Here is an 18916-nt window from a genome sequence, read left to right on the forward strand (position 1 = left end):
CCTTCCCCTCCGCGCCCTCCCCGGGGGCCGGCGACGAGACGCCGCCCCGCGCCCCTCGGAAGGCGGCGGGTTGAGGATCGCCGCTGTCACCCCGCGCAGCCCGTGGGGTCCCGCGAGTGGGGCGCGCCGCGGCGGGGTTACCTCAGCGGCGGGCGGCCGCCGCGGGGCCGGAGGGCTGCGGCTCTCCGCCCGGCGGCCTGAAACCCGTCCCCGGGGCGGACGGTCCGGGGGAGCCCCCCGCCGTGTCACCTCTCCTGCAGGCAGGCGGGGAGCGAGCGTCGCGCCCGGCTCCGCAGCCCGCCTCTGTCCCGGACCCCCCGGTTACCTCCTCCTCCTCCTCTCCAGCACCCCCCGCCGCTCCTCGGGTGAGCGCAGCCGTGTCCCACGCCGGCCCCGCGGCCCGCCCGCCCGCGGGGACACGGCCGGCCGCCGTGGGGCTTCACGCGTGGGTGGGGGTACGTGCGGGGGCGGGGGGGGGGCGTTTTCGGCTCGCAGCCGTTCGTTCTGCCCGCGCTGAAGGCGGCTGCTGGGGGCGAACCCGTGTGCGGGGTGCGGCGCCCCGGGGCGCGCTCGCGGTGCCCGGGGCCGGGGGGAGAAGCGGCGCGGCCGAGGGCCGGGGCCGGGCAGGGGGGACCCCCCGTCGCTGATAACGTCACGCTCCGCAAGTGAGAGGTCTCCCCCACTTGTTTACTTACGGGGTCTTTTGTTTTTAATTGAGCGTTTTGTACACGTGCTTTTATGGAGCGGTGAAGCCGGCTGGACGGGGTTTGAGCCGGAGAGTGGGAAACGCAGAACTACACACGCCCAGCCAAATTGTTCAAAGAGGAGCAAGTTCGGTTATTATTCATCTCCACGAGGGAAGTCTTATCTTCTACAAATATTTGATACTGGGACGAGTCCAATAATTAACAAGAACAATCAAACAATTTCACTGCCTTCTCGGGGATTTAAAAAGTCATCATCTGGAATTCATGAGCATTACAACCTTCTTTTTTTTTTTTTTTTTCCTGCTTGGATGCGTTATTGTATATGATCTTTTCAGTGTGTGTGTGTCCCTAAGTGATTTTACGCTTTGATGCAAAAAGATGCAAACCATTAACAGCATAGATAATATTCACAACTGCTGATTCAGTGAGACTTCAGACCTCTCCATAGGAGTGGGGCAGAGGGTGTTAACCCTGATGGGAAAAGGGGAACAAAAAAAAACCCAAAGAAAAGAGATGAAGGAATGTTTCTTGGCTTCCTCGCTACCTCTGTGGCAGGAACTCCCACAAGAGTCCTGTGGGTGGGATGGGAGCAGCACAGCTCTAACGCACGGCTGCCTGGTACGAGGCTAGCCAGCGCTGTATAGGTGCATCTGCTCTCCCTGCCAGCCCCATAACTCCTCTTTTCTGGAGAAAAAGCCAGTCTGGGAGAGGACTGGGACTCCTGAGCTCTGCAGCAGCATTTCTGACATGGCGCAGGCTTGAGTTGCCAGGGAGGCAGTGTGGCTTTCAAGACCTGCGGTGAGCCAAGCAGGCCAGACACGTAGTGGCCTATGGCCCAGTTGTATCCAAAAAAACCCACCCAAACTTGCCTCATCCGGATCAAATTCAGACATTTGAGAAGGTGCCTGCATGCCAAATGGCAAAGTGTCACCCTACACCGCCCCAGTCATGAAATTCTGCACAAGTTCTCACACTGGTCATCCAAGTCACAAGCCCTCAGTCCCCACCTGCTCATCCAACCTCCTTCCGATGGCTGGCAGCCCCCAGTGCTGGTGTGGATAATGAAACCCATTGGGCATGTAGCTCCACTTTGTCTCAGGTAATCTCAAGCCTAAGGCCCTACAGCCAAGACTTTCTTGGGTTAGGCTGTTGGGGGGGGGTGTCCTCCCCACATCTTTCAGCGCTTTTTTCTGTTGATGCAGTTCCCACCCATTTTTTTCCATAAGCACTGCCCCTCCCCTCCCCTTCTTGCTTTATGCCAACTCCTCCGTAGAATCGTGATGAAGTACCTTGCAGTTCAACACAAGAAAGGAATTAGGGTGGTTGGGTCCAAAACTAATCTGGAGCAAAGAGAAAAAGCCAAATGCGGGTGCATTTTATTTAAGATCAAAAGCACAATGGTGTGATATTGTATTATGCTCTCCACAGGAGCTGTATTTTTCTACTTCTACGGTAGGATTAAGGTGTTCAGTGGAAAAAATTAAAAAAATAAAAAAGCCTCATTGGACTGGTACTAGCTGCATTTGAGTTTCTCTTAAATAATGAGAACGTTTCATCCCTCAAGGACTCTATCATTCTATTTCCAAGAACTTTTTAAAACAATAATTGTGAATCCAAATAATAATTTATTTTTTGCTATTTATTGCTGAGGATTCATTCTGGGTTTTATTTTTTATTTAAAGGAAGGATGTTACCATTTCTGCATTGACTCATTTTAGAATTTTCAGTCAACCAAATGCAATTCAGTAGAACCTAAAGACATCTCCTTATTTAGCTCTGCATCTTTGAGAACACAGGATGTTGAATGTTAGTACACACAGGCTGGACACAGCTGGGGGCACAGCTTCAAGCCGCTTCTCCACCCTGAAAAACTAAAGCAAGCACAGAAGAAAATTTTTGGTGCGACTTACCCAGTGAAAGGTAGGCTACTGTGCAAAAATTGCTACCTATTTTAAATCTGAAATTTGCAGAGCTCTGGCTAACTTTCAGTTTCCCAACACCAGGGAAGCATGGCTTAAGCCTGGTTCTGTTCTAGCATTCATGGAACATGACTGTGTTTAAATGAAAGGTATCACCCACCTTTACACTGAGCAGCATGCACCTAGAAATCAATCTGTGCATACTTATGAAGGTGGCTTATATACAGGTCTGCTTTCACTAAATTGACCCCACCACTGTACGTGTGATTTCAACAATTACAGTTTTAGGCATGGCTCCATAAGGAAAAAAATGTATGGGTAGATCTCTCCTTGCACAGAGCTGATCTGTTTTTTCAGTTCTCCCTGATTTCGTCCCTCCACTACCACTCTCAACAAGCCACTGCATGTGCCTTCTTGCCTCGTCCTCATAGAAAATTCAGAGCTCCGGTCTTCTACTACATTGAGTCTTGGTACACTCCTTTTCACAAGAGCTGGTGTAAGATGCTACGTTTCCCATATGGAAATGGTTTATTACTACCTTTCAGAGGTATAAATGACAGCATTGAAGAACGAAGCCCGAGTCCTATAAAACAACATTACCTTTGTGCCAAAGTAATCCAATTACTCAGGTACTGTGATAACCCTAAAGCCATAGCAAAATGAAGAAACCACTTAGGAACTTACAAACATCTGTTTTCGTATCAGAGTGCATCAGCACAAGAACACCCTTATGCGGTCCTAATCAGTCAAAGTATCGCTCTTGTCTTTTACATTCAGCACGGCTTATCTGCTTCTCCATAATAAAATCAGGGCGATACTTGCACTGATTTCTGTAGCAGGAAAAGCCTCTGTTACTTAAATTGAAGCAATCTGCTTCTATGCAGGTCCTGTCTCCTTTCCCCCAAAGGCAATAGAGAATCCCAGCTATGATATTTCAAGAAGACATCCAAATAACTTCCTAGGGAACATAGAACATGCTGCTGCCATGTCCCCGAGTAGGGCGCTCTACCCAGTTTCTTGTTAGCTGGTTCCTCAACCTAAAGATAGTCCTGCTTCAACAGCCTAACTGATGGTCTTAAGTGCAGTTTGGATCCCACATTTAGGTCCTGTTAACTAAAGAAGGAATATATTTATTTTTAGTAGAAGGTGGGTACAAGATCTGAAAGGAACAGGAAATGCTGATTAAATTAAATGTTGATGAGGTGTTCTGTAATTTGAACTATTGCAGACATACAGAACGGTTAAAAGGAAAGGAAGCCAGCTGGAAAAGTTGAGATACCTGCTTTTAGTTGTCCATGCTGAGCAAAGATTACATATTAGAAGAATCTGTAAACAGCTTTCATTTTCAATAATGGATTAAAGGCCCAAGCCACACTCATCTATCATGCTACCATTAGTAACTCCTGGATTTCAATGAGATTACTCACATATATAAAAATAAGCATAATCTATCAGGACACACAGATGAATAAAGGCGGTCACAAGGATGGATTTAAGAAGCAGGCTGGAACTTCATTAATGCAATATTTTCACATGTCAAGCAGTTAAGTGAGCCCGGTGCAGGGATTTCAAAGCTACAGTTTAGGGCAGATCCTCCCTAATCTCTCTTTTACAACGAGATCACATTTGAAGCCCACCCCTCAACCCTTCCCCAACAAGAAGGAGGAGGACCTAAACTCCACACCACTTCATTTAGGTTTTCTTTCCTAGGCACAAATCCAATTGCAAAGTTCCAGGTTTCTTTTTAATTTCTGCCTTAGTCCACACTGAACATTATCTGAATTTTTCCATAAATTCCAACAGATGAATAAATATGTATATTCTCATATAATCCATTTCCATATTCAGTTTTTCAGCCTATCCATGAACCCATGCTCCAAAGACCATGAAAACATTTTGAGTTTCCCCCAGCTATAGCCTAATAGAAGAACATACTTTTCTCAATACCAGAATACCTGATAAAATGAGTGTCCCAAGACCATAGTTTATGTGCCACGACACAGAAGGAGAGGATTAACGTAACCTAAGGCTGAGAGACATCCAAACTCTAGCTTCACTTGGGTTTGCAGAGAACCAGTAAGGGATCACAGCTGGCAGTCTCATGCATATATTCTGGCTGTCCCCTTTCTTTCTTGGCTGTTTACCCCACCACCAGGTTAATTAATAGTGTTTTCTGTGGAGCCTCCACTGGAGGTGGAGGAAGCACTTGCAGGATGAGAAACCATGTGGTGATGCTTACTTATGTATGGAGACCACTAGGAATGTGTCTTGCATGGCTCAGTGGGGGTCACTTAAGACTAATTAGTCAGGGCAGACCATTAGGACAGTGCAAGTGCGGTACTTCCAGACCCCCAAGTAATCCACGTATGTCAGCATGGTGCAGCATTGTGCACAGTGTGTGCATTAAATTGAAGCAAGGACTGCAGCAAAGTTTCCAAAGTGATTAGGAGTTTTGGGTGCTCTATGAGTTGAAGAAATTGTGGTGCCTCAGGTGGCACAGAGTCTTCCAAAAGCAGGTGTCTTTCATTTTTTAAATCTAGCCCCATTTTCTAAAACTGGAGATTGACTGAAAAAGGGAGGTAATCGAAATCATCTGTGACTTCTGAAAATAGAGGCCAGTTCCTGTGAGTAAGTTTTAGCATGACTGAGCACTTAGTGTCTTATCAGTAGCACAGGAACAGGGATTTGTATATACTGTTTTATTAAGATTAGTATCTCTACAGTGCTCCTTAAATGAAAACAAAAGAAAAACATGCTGTAAAAGGACACAAAAAATGACTCAATTTCCCGTCATTGCCAAAAGCGTCTAATTTTTAATTTAATCAACCATTGTGCCATAAGATAGAGTATTTTGTTATGTACGTTTAGGTGCAGTAATTAATATTAAAATAAATCCGTGGGAAAAAATTGTGTGACCCTGTTTAAAATTTAGCACAGCTGCTGCAGTTTTGTTATCCAGCATGTCTGCAGTAACTAGTACCCTCAAGAAAAGCAACCAAACATAACAAAACCAAGCAAAAAATAAGTAAAGAATAGCCAAATCTCTAACCAAAGATACTGTTCCTTACAAGAAAATTTTTTCTATTGATTTGTGACCTTTGAAAAATCATAGAGCATATACAATTTTTGCTACAACATTTTTCATGTAAAGCTGTTTTCTTGCACTACCATCTTTTGTGGAGTAACACAGCTCCTAATATCCCTAAATTACTATCATAAAAACAAAAAGGAGAGGAGGTTGCAATGCAATGAGATGTCGTTTGTATTTGTAACAGGGCAATCATTGATTTAAAATTGGCATTGGAGCTCCTTTTCTGAAATGATTGCTAGGTTAGGAAAACAACACTTTAAACCAGCAACATCTGAGTTTCTGAAAAAAGCTCAGGTTTAGCACTTGCCTTAGTCTGTATTTTTATTATTAGACCTGCACATTTTTCCACGTGTGCGTGTTCTGTTCCTGTGGAAGTATCCTATAGTAACGCTTATGAGATCACTGTCTAGAAGGCTCATACATCTTTATATTTTACCTTTGAAGAAAATGGAAGTCTTACAATGCCATACAAATAAAATTCTCTAAGGAACTTAAAGCCTGTTTCACTTCATACACCTGCTCGTGTGGTTACAGGTATGCAGTGAAGGATAAGCAGTGCAAAATATTTTATATTCTGCTTTTACAGTTTGTAGGCATTCAGGCTGCTCACTACAAATGACTGCACAAGGTGAGAGGCACTGGAGAATCAGGCCCCAAAGATTTTCTATACTGTATCAGATCACTGGTGCATTAAGTGTGTCACCTCACAGCTGGATGCTCCAAAATGAACCTAGCTATCTGTGTACTACTGTGGGAACTACTCTGGCAGTCAGGTTGCATCCAGGAGAGGAGACTGGGTTTTGTCTTTTATTTTCTTATGTATCTAATCAGAACTGTCCTCATTTGTGATCAAATTGCTCATAGTTCCTTAATGGTTAAACAAGAGTATATGACTCTTGTTGTGAAACAGGATGTAAGACAGCATTAGAAATTATAAATAATAGCATGAGAGGGGAAAATAACCCAACCAACCAATAAACCCAAGCCCATTACTTTTTCAATATTTTCATATGCTTCTGTGGTATAAGAAAGTAGTCCACACTATAAGAAACACATAACAAGTATGCCATAATTTACATCAGGGTATTTTATACTGCAGAGCTATTTTGTGGAAGTTTACAGCTTTATATAATGATCCGTTTAAGTCAGAAATGTAACTTAATATTACATAAACAATAATTATATATAATATGGAAATATCATCTAGCTATAGGAAGTGCCAGATATCAGCAACACGAAGTAGCAAAAATATATAAACACACAAAGCTGTCTAAATCCCTCAGAGGTTTCATAGGCTGAACCTCAGTGAGAATCAGATCGCAGTCAATCAAGTCAAAGGCACAGATATTCCTAAAGCATTTCAACATACTGGTTTCAGCATTCAAAAAATCCAAACCCCACTTTCTGCCGAAGAGCAAAACTTATAGGGCACATGTTAAATACTTTGATCCTAATTGTCATATAACTGATGCAACTATTCAAAAGCAATTACATACCTGCTATCTGACTGAAACTCAATGGCACTTTTATGTATCCCTAAATAGCTTCTCTGGAGCTCAGTTTCAGTCACTAGAAAAAAAAAAAAAAAAGAAAAAAAAAACCACAAAGAAAATGTATGCGCATACAATCACAAAAAAACCCTCTTATGCTACTGGTTCGTATAGTATTTTTTAAAAGTTTCATTTCAACAATATATTTAAACATATGCCAGACAACTGGTGATCTGGCTTCCCCAGTTCACATTGCAGCACAGAAAAGCTCTCAAGGAGAACATGTGTCCCACCATCCATTCACTCTTAGTCATTCTGACACATAACACTTGATTGCAAATCTTTCACCAAACAATTAAGGTCGTTCAGGAAACTACTTTTTTATCCTTTTTGATACTGACAGAACTATTTCTCTCTGGAGAAAACAAAGTAAAGAGATGAGTAAACCAATGATTATTTCTGAAAATATTTACTTGAAGAACTGTTACTGATAAATTTGAAATTTCACTAGTAAAAAACATGGCTTTTGTTTTGGATTGGTTTAAATGGGCTTATTTTCTCTCCTGACCATGTAATTGAAACACCTGATTGTGTGTCATCTTCTGCTTTAGGTGGAGAGCCCAGGGCCTGCAGTATGGAGGAGCACTGGACTGTCCCAGCATTTGCTGGAATACTGGGCGAGCCCCTGGGCAGGGAAACCCAAGGTTCAGCCACCCGCTAACACCAGTTTCAGGGCACTGTGCTGAAGAGTCAAAGCAGGAAAGACGACCAGAAGAGAACATGGCAGGCCATAAAGATGAAATGAAGATAGAAATAAAAAGTCAAGTGGCTCTCTGGAAACTGCAGCAATGGATATGTTAGCCATATCAAAAAAAGCCTCACACAAAACTCTTGTCAGTCCAATTAGGAGGCTCCAAATTAGTTGGAAGGGGGGTGTTTGTATTTTATCTTTTGATTGATTTCAAAACAAACTGAAAAGTGTAGGAAAAACAGAAGGTTTCTAGCATGGACTTTTGTTCAGAAAAATTCTACAATAAAACTCTATTGTATTCATCCTCCGAGCCAGAAGCAGGGCTGGTATTTGTAAACCCAGAGCAGGGATTAGAATCCAGGCTTGCAGACAGAGCAAATCCAAGAGTTCGCAGCAAGGATTCTCCAACTATAATATTCCTGAAGTCCTCACCCAGACACCAGCTCTTTGTATTTGGAATATTCTTTTCTCTTTTTTAGATTCATACTGATACTTTAATAGCAAAGGCCTTCATGCAGCTGATTAATTACATTTTCTTTTGGGGGAAGGAGGTTTTCTAAGACAAAAGGGACTGTGAGATAACTAGTAGCCATAAGGAAGCAGAGACTGTATTATAACAGGGGTAGAAGGGTCAACAACAGGCATGAGACAAGAGGAAAAGGCACCAAGGAAGACTCGGAGGAGCTCTGAACAGCATCAGTGACCAAGTGGCGAGCTTTCACGCTGCTTATGGTAGGTAGGCTGCTCCCAGCCTTTTGGGGCTTTGAAAGGCTCACCACTTTCAGGATAATTCAATAATTAGTATTTGGTTTATAGCAGGTAATGGGGTTTTACTCAGGAAAGGCTAGCATCTCTTGAAGCACTCGGGAGCTGGAAAAGCTATCTCCCTATTTCAGCTTCCTTTGTTCACAGTTACAATCTATTTAGTTGCTGAATAGTTGGAACGGCATTGAAAACTAATCACCATCCTACACATTACCTTCCTCCTCAACCTGTTTACCCTCCTCACCCGCTGTATTCCTAGAAAGCAGCTTACTGATAAGTGGCAGGATTACCATTTCTGCGGTGACACAGCTCATCAGAGAATGCACATAGATGAACGTTATTTTTGTAGCAAAAGGAATTACTTTTTTTGGACAGATTTATTCCACAGAGGTGGTTAATACAATCCTGCTTGTTACTGTAATTCACAAGCTCACGTCTTCACCCCTCTTGGGGCGATCAATTCCCTCATGATCAATGCCCAGCTGGTGCTTGTGTATGCATGCGTGTGTATGTATCAGGCAACAAGTGTGCAACAGAGAGCTCAAGTTCACCCCGGTCTGTGAAGCATGTGAGCATCCTATGACTGAAAATATGCTCCCTTGCATAATCCTGAGATTAGCAAATTGCTAGTGAAGGATGTCAGACAGAAATGGGAGGAGAAAAAGTGCTTAAGGTAAGCACAGAGGAAAACCCAGCGTAGGAAAGTAACCGAGAGGATTCATGCCCAGTTCCAGCTGCATCTCTGTCAGTGATTCCTGCATGACCTGGAGGGAGGCATGTCAGCTCCTCTGGCTTCAAAATCCCTTCTCTGAAAAATGAGAACAGAAGTAGGTGAAGCTATTTTAAAGATCCTTGGCTGGTTAGAAGCTGTGTTGTACGAGTGTCAATTGATTATCACCAACTTCTTACAGATAGGGGAGGGAAGGATAGCAGATAAAAAAATATGCTCCTTTCAAACTGTAGCATTCATGAAAAATGTCACTGGCTGAAAGCGATTATCATTTTGGCAGCTGTGTTCAATGGGATCTGTGATCGCACAGGCAAAACAGCTGAAAGGTGCTAACCGGCCCTTCCACAGGTACACTGCTAGCCACTAGTATTTTTAATCCTGGAACGGGAGGAGTTTTCCAGCCGTTCCTCTGCAGGAAGTTGCTGTGGGCATATTTAAGAGCTGCATTTCCACAGCTAGTCTTGGGGCTACCTGACAGGGTGACAGCTGGAGCTTCCATGCGCTTCTGCGTCTAATAACTCATCCCACATGCTCTGTGCAACCGGGAGGCTTCTAAACAGGATGAATGGTGTCTTCCACTGACACGGTACATAGATAAATTTTACCCACTATTAACTGAATCCATAGGCCAAAATCTTGCAGAGCGAGGGCCAAACTTAAACTATTTGGTTTGGGGGTTCTTTTTTAATAAAATATTCAGAAGTTTCAGGGTTGCAAAGTAGGTACATGTACATGTAGTCGTGTGGTATTTTGCTTTACTTTAGCATACTCTTTTTGACAAAACCGACTGAAATGTCTATATACAAATGAAGCTATGGGGCTTTTAAGTTCAGGTACTGGTAAAATCATTTTCCGTGAAACTATGTTTCCGTGTGCGAGCAGACACTGGATATTTCAATTCATACAATGAAACAGACTATCAGAACTGCCCACAGCAGCCTCCGTTAAGTCCAGAAAAGAAAGCAAAGTCTTACAGAACTTAAGCTGAATATTTTAAATGAATAGCAAACCTGGCTATGGCTCTATGACTAGCAGGGTTCTTCTGTTGGTTTTATTTCTGGAGGCAAGCCTGTTTACTACTAGAGATTCTTCTGCTTGTATAAAGAAAAAGAATGATTTCTACTCAGTACATCTGTCTGTTTATAATCCATACAGTTTGCTGATGTCTAACTGGACCAATGTTTTTTTCATTTGTGGTGAACCGTATTTTTGATTGGGAGCAGAGGGCAGGAAAGCAAGCAGGCAACCAAGAAAAAGCCTATGAGAAAATGTCAGCTGGGGCATGCCGAAGCATTTCCTAGAAAGGGATGCTGCCTTTCTCCTCCCCAAACCTGTTGCTGTGCCACAGCCTGCTTGGCCTGCCCCATCACTGGAGAAGTGGAGGCTGCTGGGCAGCTGTGCAGGCAGCTGGGTACCTGCCCAGGGCTCACTGTGGCCACGTGAGCTCAGCACATCCTCCTCTGTGTGCCTGGCAACAGTACAAAAATACATTCTAGTCTTTAGCAAAGATTTTTATATATTTTCTTCCTCCGTGATATTTTAAATCCTTTCTTCAAGCCTTTGTTAGTTGCACTTGGAAGAACTCCAGGCATCCCAGAAGACAAAACAACGTAATACTTCAAAAAGCAGAGTTCCTTAGTGTGTCAATAAGAGTTCATGCACATAGTCACTCCGTGAAGGTACGAGGCCGTTTCTTTCAAGCAGTATCGCTTCCTTCCCATCTCTGTCTTGCTGCTTTGCAACAAGGTGTAACTGAGAAGATCATCTGCTGAGGTGGTGTAAAACCCAGTGTCCCTGAATTCAGTATTAGTATTAGTTAAGCAATGAACAGAGTCAAAAAGTCAAGAAAGGACTTTGTATGTATGTATACTGTAGGCTCCAGTCTACCCTTTGTAGGTGGATAAAGAACTCTATATGTTTACAGACAAAAGTAATGAAACCTACAAGGTTGTTTAAACCTTGGGTTTTAATAGGTATAATTCTGGTTCCTTTTCAAGATGAAGTGTTTATGATTTGAAATCCACATTATCACAACTATCTGGGTCCTAGTGATCCCCTTCCTGAAGCAAGTTCCTTGTTGCAGAAGTAAATTACTCCATATCCTTCTCTTAAAAGGTTATTAAAAGATTTTCTCATAGCATTCAGGTTGCCAGTTTGAATTGGGTGGCAAATAAGAGGTGGCAAAGTAATTAGCACCTCAGAAATATAACAGATTAAAAGTGAGTATTTCTGTCCCACTCAAACCCACCCAAACACAATGGATCTGTAAATTCAGCTCGTACTTGGAAGTTGTTGGAGGTGAATTCTGTTGCAAAGAGATTATGTTTAGAGAAGACAGAAAAAAACACTGCAATGAAAAATAAAACAATACAAAACAGAAATCCGAGAGAATGAAATTTCTAAAAGATTAGATGGAAACTAAGCAAAGATAGAAAGCTTTTTATAAAAAAAAAATAAAAAAAATACAGGAGCCCAAATTGATGGAAGTCCTGTTTCTATACATGGCATAAGCTTTCGTTTTCCTAGAAAACGAGATACTACAAATTAGTTATCATTGTATAAAGGAGAGGCTTTATGTTACCCCAGGAAAAAGTCACAAACAGTGTGAATTACTTTTATCCAGTAAGTAATTCACAAAGGACCTGATTCTGCAAAGTAGTTATCTGCGTAGTATTACTGCTACCCAGTGTGTCAGAGATATGGTGAGAGTCCATATGCATGCAGATCATCCTACCCAGGTGCAACCACAACACATGGGAGGTGGAAAAAGTGAGGCTGAGTGCATTCCTGCAGTCCACACCAGCAGCCTTAAAACTCAGAGCCACAGGCGTTCACATATCTGCTAATGAAGATTAGACTGTCCATATCCTTAGAATCCAGTAAATAAGTGGAAATACTTAAAATACAAAGGAAATAAAAGTTTGTATAGCAAATTTCCCCCTCTCTCTGTGCTAGTTTCCCCATCAGTATGACTCTGCCAGTTTTAATGCCTGTTATTTCTAATTTGCCATACAAGAGGAAAGGCAATCCGGAAAGTTCATGTGCTCACATACACTTACACACATGCATGCATCGATATATTATACATAATTTCTCAAAGTAAATATGTACTGATTAATTTAATATAAGAAATAATTGCAAACAGCATACTGGGTCATGGGTGACAAATCTAATCATTTACTGAGAGTAATATATGCAGAAATAAACAAGATATAGCTTATTACCAATGTGTGGGAAGTTCACTATGATTCAGGCAAGCGTTTGCATTTCTTGTTTGTGGACAGAAGGTTGCAAATCTAAACACTTAACAGACACCTCTCTAATTTCCTAGTAATTAATGATTTTTGTAATGGTTATTAAGGCCTCAAGTCCTAGTACTGTCAGCTCATTATTGTATTTGTGAGTTAACTGTATCAGTTAAAAATATAGGTGGAGAAGAAGCAGCTCCATCTTATCTTGGGCTGTTGTAGCGCTCTGAACTAGAACATGTAACCCCCTCTAGTGGAAAAAGGGAAAAGTGGAAAAGTGTCCCTAAAGAGTTGCCCACGGGAAGACCAGGCATCCCCTTGCCTCTGGGACTGGTACATGAACATTTCCCTGATGATGCATCCCTTCAGATGCCCCGTGCTCGGAAAGATGCAGCGTCACCGATACTTTACTGCAGGATGCAGGAAGGTGCTTGTAATAGAACAGAGTGAAATGAAGGAAATAAGGTTTGGGCCAAGCATCCTGTTTCACTCCAATGCGAACACAATTAAGTTGAGCCACCCTAAGAAGTTTCCTTTTAATAAACAGTCACTCCAGTTATAAAGTTCTTTAGAACGTGGATGGTGAAAAAATGCAATTAACAGAGAAAAAGAAAAAAAAAAAAAAGAAGAAAAAAAAAGACGACAGGTACAGACTTAGCCTACCTTTATTTCTTATGACACATGTTTTAATGGGATGCATTCCCATTCCAGGGAAGGGGCCTATTTAGTTATTTGAATGGTCTCACTTTCCTCCACGAATGGGAATGAACTGAAACGTGTTGTTGTTGCACAGTGCTGTGGTTGCATGGTGTGAACACGGAACTACGAGCCTCACAGTCCTGAGCTAGCCAGGACTTCCATCCTTATACAAGCCATTGGCGCTCTCCCATCTGTTTCTGCATCTTCAAACTAGTGAAAATACTTACCCTCGGAGTTCCTCAAAGGTGAAGTGTATACTCTCAGCAGCAAAGGAAAGTTCTTAAGTATATATACACAGCATGAGTATGTAAGTACACAGTACCGGCCACCTGGGTTCCCAGAGTCCCCACCTTTGCATGCGGATGAAAACTGGCCTGGGTACACTAAGCAATGGCATCTCAGTTGTGTGCTCCTTGTCCTGATCAGGAATTCTTATATTGCAAAGACAGCCACTCTGTCAACACTGTGGCACCTCCATATCTAAATGAAAACAGTCAATAAATTTTTAGACACGCTGCAAAAAGGTCTCTGAACCTCCAATAGAGGTCACTTGTATTTGGATGAGAGCATGAAAATACTTCTTGTTTTCATTAGGCAAAATTATATTTGTGAAAGAAAAGCTTTAATAAACCACTCTTTGCAAAGTTAGGTCAATGCCTATGTACAACTCAAACAAAATGAGATTTAGACGGTAGACAGGGAACGCCACAAGTTTGTCACAGCAGGTTTCTTTCAGGAGAAAACAAGCCCCTTGCAGCTGAGTTCAAGCCTCCAGAAAGTTCCTGAACCACCTCCTATTCTCTGTGTGCAGCAGTATGGACTTGCTAAATTTTAGGGTAGGATGATGGATCCATATTGCAAATGCAAATAGCAATATGCTGTGTTGCCCTGGAGCTGGACAACTGGTTAGATAGGAGGAGCAGAGAGATCTGTCCCTGTCCGTTTTTGGAAAGCTGAGAAGCAGAAAACAACTCTCCTTTCTGTGAATCTGTCTTGTGCTTCTTCCCCTTCTTGTGGAAACTGAGGGTAGCATTTGCCTTTACCTTTTTTTAAACTGTTTTCTCATCTTACAAGATTAATGTCAGCCATCAGGATGGTAGTTATTTGTATATAATTCTATATTCTTCACTCAGTGTATAACCTCGTTTGCACTATCCTGTGATACATGGGTATGTACTACACACGTGTTTTTTTCATTTAAACATTTATGTTTACAGGTAATTTTCCAGTATTCAGAAAATGTGGTAAAAGTAGAAGTGTGAAACAGTTGTAAGATGCTAGAAAGTGTCGTGCCAGATTCTAGAAAAGCTTCTCGGAATCACACACAGCTGGCCAGGAAGTACCCCTGCCTGCAATCCACATTTGGTTAGCTTTTCAAAAAGGGGGTTTTAAGAGGTCTCATTTTAATGTTTTAATGTCACAGCAGATTGTGGTGCCTTACAGTAATCAATCCTTAAAAGTGATTAATTCTGAGGATGAGCGAAAAGGGTGTACTATTCTATAAAAAGAGAAAATGGGATTTTACCTGTTGATTATTTGCATAATGATTGAGGACTCCCCTCAGTTGAGTGCTTGCTAATTTGCAAGACAAAACTGAGTGCTCACTTTCAACATGCACCTAGTTAAGTCCCAGTGGAAACCCATAGCTGAGACTTCTCTTTGCATGTTTGCATACAGCTGAACATGTACGTTCAGAGCATTAATGTGCTACTACTGAGATTTTCAAAACAGACTGAAACTTAGTGGGATTTTCACATGCAAACCTCTACTCTATTTTGAGAAACTGAGAGTAAGTGCAGGTTCAAACAAAAATGCTAACATAAATTCTGATTCAAAGTTGAAGAACCAATATAAAATAATTAATTAGAAGTCATAAATCAAATGCTTGTTATCTAGTGTTTACGTGTTCGCAAAAAGGAGGCTATGGATTCCTAAATAAAACAGCACAGACAAGAACTCACACTTGGCTAGTGTCGTTCGTTGCTTGCATTAAAAGAAAACTAATCACAGAGGAAATAACCACTTGATCCTAATAGCAGATCCCTGTGAAACTCTGTGAAAGATCAAAACAGCAAGGCAGTGCTTACTCCCCTCTCAAGGAATTCCTTCTGGGACTCAAAGCTGGCACCTGCCTGCAGATAGTCACCAAGGTTAAATACTCAGCCCCTCTTACACATCGGGCACTACCCTGCTTATTCACAGGACAAGCCAGTTTTGTATCCAGATGCCTTCGTAGCATGATCAGACTTCCTACATTTCCCACCACTGTTACTTTAACTAGATTTTCCTGTGCTTTGGAAGCTCGAATGTTTTGGCAGGCTTTTCAAATAGAAGTGCAGCTTTTGACCTCCAGCCATTATCCAAGACTGCACCACACATTTATCAGCCTGAATGCAGTGTTAGTTTTATGGACATTTCCGCTTTCAATTCATGACAGTTTCTAGTCTGCCCAGTTCTCCTTTCTGATCAGATGAGCACCTGTTTGTCCCGGGACTGGGCAGCCCACATTAACCGTTCAGACACCACTGCAGCCTCCGAGATTGCCACCGACGGCACAGCGCACCTTAGCACTCTCACGTTCAGCTTACAGATCTGGTAGTCAGTAAGGCTTGTGTCAGCACTGAAAAGCTGAAAAAGCAGGTCTACAAATGCCAAAGCCGCTGCTCTCAGCCAGCCAGCCACTGCTCTGCTTACATCTGAAAGGGGACAGGGAACATCTGTAAAGGAGCACTTCAGAGCGCACAGAGATTGTAACATACCTGGTCGAAACAAGGCAGGCATTACTTATTTTCAGCGAACACCACAGAGGACCTCTGGTGCTGAAGGTTCTGCAGTCGTGTGTACAAAAACATACAGGTTTGTGCAGCTTAGAGCACGTTTTATAAGATCTAGCTCTTGGTCTGTCTGTAAAACGCGAGAAGTCTGTGTATGCCCGAGTGTCACGCTGCAACAAACTAGCTGCCTGGGCTTGAGCAGCATCGGCCCTGTTCCATCAAAGAACAACAATTCACTTGCTTCTTCCTGTGTCTAACCACAGATGCACTGATTTGGTTGAAAATATATAAATGTAAATTTAACACCTTCCCTATGTCATCATTACAGCGTTTTGGAATGGTCTCCTTGTACATGCAGCTCATGATGTGCTCGTGGCCACAGGTCTCCAGGGTTTAGTCAGTGAGTCGGTTCTGTCCCCCGCTCCAGATGAAAGGGATACTTCACCCTTGGGGGAGGTCCCTGGGCATTTACAGGGGTGCTGCCTGGGGCTGGGTTAATTTTCTTCATGGTGGCTTGTATGGTGCTAGGTTTTGGATTTGTGCTGGAAAAAACGTTGGTGAAACAGGGCTGTTTTAGTTCCTGCTGAGCAGTGCTTACACAGAGCCAAGGCCTCCTCTGCCCCTCACACCACCCTGCCAGCGAGTGGGCTGAGGGGACACAACAATTTGGGAGGGGACACAGCTGGGACAGCTGACCCCAACCGACCAAAGGGATATTCCATACGGTATGACACCGTGCTCAGCGTATAAAGCTGGGGAAAGAAGGAGGAAGGAGGGATGTTCTGAGTTACGGCATTTTATCTTCCCAAATAACCGTTACTTTCCTGGAGATGGCTGGACACCTGCCTGCCAGTGGGAAGTGGTGAATGAATTCCTTGTTTTGCTTTGCTTGCGTGCACGGCTTTTGCTTTACTTATTAAACTGCCTTTACATCAATGCATGAGTTTTCTCACTTTTACTTTTCCAGTTCTCTCCCCCATCCCACCGCATGGAGGGAGCAAGCGGCTGCATGGGGCTCAGTTGCCGGCTGGGGTTAAACCACGACAGCAAGTGAAACATTTCAGTTTACTACATGGGATAATGTCTCTCTCTAGTGGCTAGGTACAGGCAGTATAGCAGCCTGCGGCACTTGCAGTTTTGATGGCATTTTCAAGTTAACAATCACTGCCATAGTCTAATTCTTGCTGAAGGTCCCAAGTTAAAGCACTTTATTGAGCATATCATTGACTTACAGTCCTGACTTCATTCACTAAATGCAATTAGCAAATGTTCATTTTGCATGGGTTGTTAGCTGTTTAATATTACAGAAAGAACAGTGCTTCAAAAGAGGTGAAAGTTGGTGAAAATACTCAAAGTTTGTGTATTTGTTTCTGGCAAGTATATCTCAACCAAATTCAAGCTTTCGGCACTACAATCTCAGGACACTTCTGAAATCCCAAGGATATATAACGTTTAGACAGAGGGTGAGAATAAGTTTTTCTGTCAGCTCCTGACGCATTTCAACTTTTTGTTCTCCTAAAACCCAACAGAATGTTCAAGCAGGGGAAATTTTAATGAAAAACGGGTGATGTTCAAGTGTTAAGAGCCTGCTAGCCTAATGCAGGTTCTCACTTCCTCTCCACTTGCTCACAAACAACAGTTCAGTTCAAGTGATCGGTGACTGAAGGCCAGATTTTTAGAGGTAGGTAGATGCGAAAAAGTTAACAGTTATGCACCTAGAAGGGATTTCTGAAATTCTCTGTTGTGCATATTCCCACTGAATGCCTGCCCTTTCAAAAACCCTGTTATACATCCAGTTTTCTCAAAACGATAACTGACCTTCACCATTACTGATATGCAGTGGTTGTTTGTTAACAATAAAGTAGGGGTTTCAATCCAGCCTTTAGTGTCCAGCCACCACCAGGGGGGTCATTGACATTGACCGGAGTGGGAACTTGTTACAGCAAGACACTAAGTGGAGGTCTTAAGACTTGTTACAGCAAGACACTAAGAGGACTGCCACTGTCAAGGTTATGTGCATAATTAAGGGATTTCCATCTCTAAGTTAGCAAAGCCTCAAGACTGAAAATCTCGTGATGGTGTTTTTAAGCCTGCCTGTCCAGTTATACCAGTGCTAATCCCTTTGCAGATGTCTTGCCAGAGCATCATTCCATAAAACAGCAGGGCAGCTATGTTGAGTGGTGGAGCACCTGGACTTCTGGCCACATTGAGGACCCTTTGTCAGGACAGTTGCCCCCCACAGCACTCAGGTGGGGAGGGCAGTGAGGTAGCAGCTGGGAACAAGCTCGTGTTTCTACCCTTGCTCTTCCCAGTGCAGCGCAACTTTCCTGCAGTGAATGGGAGAGACAGGAACTGCAGGAGAGAAAGAAATGCTGCCTAAGAGAGGGGAAATGTTCTAGTGCTAGCAGAAAACACTGCTTTTGCATATGGCAAAACTTGGGGATGGAAAACAGCAGGGAAAGATCTTCTACCAAATCATAAACAAGTCAGTAATTGGGACTGGAGAAATAATATCCTCGTGTTCTCCCAAGGCTGCAAACAAATCAGTGACAGGAAAAGATCTACGAGCTTTTTCCAGTTTTCCAGTCCCATTCTGTATTTCCTAGTCCATGCTATTTTTTAAGGCAAAATAAGCAAACAAACAAACAAACAAAAACCAGCAACAAAAAAAGAGATGTTAATTTGACACAAGCCGCAGGTTTGATATTTGAAAAATAACACACAGCTTGCTGTAACTTGTAG

General features: G+C 42.9%; 1 long non-coding RNA gene across 1 annotated transcript; it reads left to right on the plus strand.

The window, feature by feature from the left end:
• Window positions 1-511: 511 nt before the first annotated feature.
• On the plus strand, window positions 512-8480 carry LOC114014275 (uncharacterized). Its single transcript, XR_003557712.2, has 3 exons — window positions 512-1806; window positions 2390-2627; window positions 7819-8480. It is a non-coding gene; the product is annotated as an uncharacterized LOC114014275 (long non-coding RNA).
• Window positions 8481-18916: the final 10436 nt, after the last annotated feature.

The sequence above is a fragment of the Falco cherrug genome, chromosome 5 (genome assembly GCF_023634085.1).
Source record: "Falco cherrug isolate bFalChe1 chromosome 5, bFalChe1.pri, whole genome shotgun sequence".
NCBI classification, from domain to species: domain Eukaryota; kingdom Metazoa; phylum Chordata; class Aves; order Falconiformes; family Falconidae; genus Falco; species Falco cherrug.